At 38.7% G+C, this 4,746-nt stretch overlaps 1 pseudogene; it reads left to right on the top strand.

Moving 5' to 3' along the window:
- The first annotated feature begins 881 nt into the window (after nucleotides 1–881).
- LOC136306552 (protein-L-histidine N-pros-methyltransferase pseudogene) lies at nucleotides 882–2,338 on the top strand (annotated as a pseudogene).
- Nucleotides 2,339–4,746: the final 2,408 nt, after the last annotated feature.

The following is a 4,746-nucleotide window of genomic DNA, read 5'->3' as shown; positions in this document are numbered from 1 at the left end:
CAAACTTAACCCAAGTTATAAACCAGTACACCAAACCAAGGCAGAAAACATACTTTTAAAACGGCACAAGAAACATTTCTCAAGAGTGATTGTATCAGACCACAAAACAAATTTCAGTGGATTTAAAATAATTCAAATCCTACAAACATTTTGTGACCACCACAATGGAAGTAGATTAAAAATCAATTGCAGAAATATATTATGAAAATTCCAAAATGTTTGGAAAATAAACATTTCTAAATAATGTATAGATTATTTGTGTGTGAGTATGTGACCGAGACAGAGGTACACATAGGGACAGACAGGAAGGGAGAGAGATGAGAAGCATCAAGTTTTTGTGGCTCCTCTGTCTCCTTAGTTGTTCATTGATTGCTTTCTCATATGTGCCATGACTAGGGAGGGGGTGGCTACAGTAGAGGGAGTGACTTCTTGCTCAAGCCAGCAACCCCACACTCAAGCTGGTGAGCCCATGCTCAAGCCAGATGAGCCTGTGCTCAAGCTGGCGACCTCGGTTTTGAACCTGGGTCTCTGAGTCCCAGTCTGATGCTCTATCCACTGCTCCACCTTCTGGTCAGGCTGGATTAAATATTTAAAATCCAAAAATAATTAGGAAGAATTTTGAAATTAGTTTCACAAAAATTAAAACATGACATTAAGATTTGTGGGATGCATATGGAGCAATGGTGAGAAATAAACATGTAACATTGAATACCTCTATTATAATGAAGGAAAGATCTCAAAGAAAGGATCTAACCTTCCACCTTACAATTGGAAACTGCAAATTATATGCAAAGTATGGAAAAGAAAGGAGCTAATAAAGACAGAAGATGGTGGAATTAAAGAAAGAAAATTAATGAAATAATTGCTGCTCCTTTGGGGAGATGACTAAAATTAATAGATCTCTAGCAGGTGTGGTCAGGGGCAAAATGAAAAGACACATTATGAACATCTGAATGAGAGAAGGGCCATCGCTACAGAGCCTAAGGACAGTAAACAAGGATAATACAGTAAAAACTTTATGCCAATGAATTCTACAGTTTAGACTAGGGGTCTCAAACTCGCGGCCCACCGAACAATTTTGTGCGGCCCGCAGACTAATCCATGAAGTTCAAAATATTTTGGATAAAATTAAGCCCGTGGATTAGTCTGCGGGCCGCACAAAATTGTTCGGCAGGCCGCATGTGGCCTGCGGGCCGCGAGTTTGAGACACCTGGTTTAGACTAAAGGGACAAATTCTTTGAAACACACAAAATACCTAAGTTTAGTCAAGTAGAAATAGATAACCTTGTTAACTCTGTCTGTTAAAGACGTTGAAATTATGACTTAGCCCCACTCACCTTGGCCCTGAGAGGGCTGGATAGTCTGTTGGACAGATGGCTGGAGGCTGAGCAGCATCAGGGATCAGAGCCAGGGACCTCAGCAAGAGTGAGATTGCTGGCCACCTGGCTGTGCCTAGCTAGGCCTGATGTCCCTGTGTCTGGCCAGGAGGATGTGTATGCTGTGGCCTGCTCACTTGCTCCCTGTATGTGAACATGACAGTGGCCCGGGCTGTAGGAAGAAGCACCTGTGGTCTGTGTGCAACAGAGAGAAATTTCTCTGAGTCACTCCAGGCTGTGTTCTGTGTTTGTTCAGTTACTTGGATCAAGGGACACAGATCTTAAACACAGCACTGAGAAATCGGGCTGGCTATTCATCCAATTATCGTTCTTTTGTGTCATCTGTTTTTAGCCTGTTTATGTTTAGAACATCTATTAGTGAGTTGCCGGAAAGAGGCTCAATGTTTGTTTTCACCAGATCAGTTTCAGAGATTGCTTAACATTAATCCAGACTGGAAAATCCATAGACTTCCTGATTTGGGCTCTGGAGACAGGAGTCACAAAAATCACGAGCTCTTATTTTGAAGAAATTTATGCCATCGACTGTCAGCAACTATGATCTGGCAACTTTAGACAAAGAAACACAGAGTTGTTGGTATAAACAAATGGCAAAACAGAGGTTTCCATCGCCATGTAATCAGCTACTTGAATTTGCTGAGCCACTGTCATCAGCCCCCGATTTTTTTCAAAGATCAGAAGAAGTATCTTGGAGCCACTAGGGGCAGGGTCATCTTTGCCCTGGTCTCACTCTTTCATCCTGATGTGGAAAACAGTGGAGAAATCACGAGAAAATTTGAAAATCGGGCAGACTTGGGAAGAACAAGGGAGTAGTCTGCCTGAAGTTTTCCAAAGCTAGTTTTGTTATCACAGCTGTCCCCAGACTGCCATACCTGTGTGGAGGTGACATGGGTAATGACTACTACATTCTTGATGACACCGTCTTTGTTCTCAAATCAGCGTAAACCCGTGGAGGCTGGCCTCTTCAGAGCGTATCTCAAAGAGTGTACCTTCCAGAAGAGGGTCTGCATTCTCGACTTTGTGAAGGCAGTATCTTTGGGGACTGTCATTCTTAATAGCATGTAAGAATTTAAAAAGCCAAAATACTATTTATTTCTTTGTAGTGTGTAATACGAATGTTTAAAAAAAAAAACCCAAACCCCAGCTTTTGAAGATACTAGCTCTTACTCAGTAATGCAGGCAGGTCTCACATCAGTTATGGAAGATATTTTTACATTTAATTGAAGCGGGGACTCCTTCCCAGTTAAGCAATAGTCATGACTTCACATGGAACCAATAAATGTGGATTGTTTTTAATAAAATGAAGACTGGCAATAAAAGTTTCCATTCAGTTGCACATGCTGATATACAGTATGGAGGCCATGATACTCTTTCTTTTATGTTTTGACAGTCTTCTGTCTTTACTGAAGAAAATATTTTTAATTATGCCAATAAACTTTTCTGGAGATAAAAAAAAATTGTAATTTAAAACCTTCCCCCACACAATAAAACTCCAAGCCCAGATCTCTTTACTGGTGAATTTTACCAAGTATTTAAGAAAGTTATCATATCAATTCTGTGCAAACACTTCCAGAAGAGTTAAAAGGGGGTGTTTGTCAACTCATTATGTAAGTCCAGGAGTATGCTGAACACAAAACCAAAGATAGTACAAGAAAAATTTGAAAAACACTGATATCTTTCATGAGCATAAACATAAAATTTTATGGACAAGTTTTGGTGTATTGAATCCAACAAACTACAAAATGGTTACTATATCATGATCTAGTAATGTTAATATAAAAAATTTGGATTTATTTCACATTAAAAAATCAAACTATCATGTTGACACACTAAAAATTAAAAATTGTGATTACCTCAATAGATGCAGGAAAATCATTTCATAAAAATTAAATATATTTTCATGATTTAAAAAAACCCTCTTGGTAAAACTGAAACTATCTACCCATTACACAGTTCCCTGTTCTTACTCCCCTCACACTTTGACAACTAACGTTCTATTGTACTTGCTGTTTCTGAGTTTGATTTCTTATACCTCATGTAAGTGAGCATCTGTCTTATTATTATTATTTTTGCAACAGAGACACAGAGAGACAGAGAGAGGGGCAGATAGGGACAGACAGACAGAAAGAGAGATGAAAAGTATCAAGTCTTTGTTGTGGCACCGTAGTTGTTCATTGATTGCTTTCTCATATGTGCCTTGACCAGGGGTATGGGAGCTACAGCAGACCGAGTGACCCCTTGCTCAAGCCAGTGACCCTGCGCTCAAGCTGGTGAGCCCCCGCTCAAGCCAGATGAACCCGCTCTCAAGCTCGCGGCCTCAGGGTTTCTAACCTGGTCTTCTGCATCCCAGTTCAATGCTCTATCCACTGGTCAGGCTAGAGCATCTGCTTTTTTGTCATTGGCTTATTTCAGTAGCTTATGTCCTCAAGGTTTATTCATGTGGTAGCATGTAACAGGATTTTCCCTTTTTTTGAAGGCTGAATAATATTCCATTATATGTAAATGCTGCAGTTTTTTTATACATTCATCTTTTAATGGACATTTAGATTTCTTCCTTTTTTGGCTATTGTGAAGAATACTTCAGTGAATGTGGATATTCAGATATCTCTGTGAGATTCTTCTTTTGGATATTTATTCAGAGATAAAGTTGCTGGATCATATAGTAATTCTGTTTCTGATTTTTTAAAGAACCTCAATATTCTCTCTCAGTGATGGGATTTAAATAATTTAACAACCAGTTCTCTGCCCTAATGATTGTTTTAAGTATAAAAAAAGATATACCCAAAGATAGTTTATTATTTCATGCATTTAATACTTAAATAAGAAAAATAAAAGAGGAACACAAAATTAGATTATAAGAATTTTTAAATGTTAATTAAAAAATATTAATACATGACAAAAACCAATAAAACTGTTATTTAAGATATTTCCATATTGCTTCTTGATTAGTGTCCTCACAATTTTTTTCACCTATGGACAGAATGAACATGACTACAGGAGCTTAGAATATGCCATTGCACAGATGATGAACATTAGAAAAGAGTAAGGAATGTAAATGTGTGATTTCCACATTGGGCAGCTGCCCAGGCGCCCACCTTAGAGGAAACACTAATTACAGGTTCCATTATAATAACAGGTTCACTGAACTCAACAAAAGATTAGGTATCAGTTCTGCTGAACCGGTGCAAACCAGCTGAATCCCAGCATTGCTCTCTTCTATAGAAGCTGCATAGTTTTACATTCCGTCAGCTGGGCACACAGATTTCAATTTCTCCCTATCCTTGCCAACATTTTTTATTTCCTGTTTTTTGGAGGGAAGAGTAGGTGTTAGCCTAACTGGTGTGTGGTGACA

Source organism: Saccopteryx bilineata, chromosome 5 (assembly GCF_036850765.1).
Source record: "Saccopteryx bilineata isolate mSacBil1 chromosome 5, mSacBil1_pri_phased_curated, whole genome shotgun sequence".
Taxonomy (NCBI): Eukaryota; Metazoa; Chordata; class Mammalia; order Chiroptera; family Emballonuridae; genus Saccopteryx; species Saccopteryx bilineata.
The sequence above is the reverse complement of the archived record's forward strand: the minus strand, read 5'-3'. Positions and strand labels throughout refer to the sequence as shown.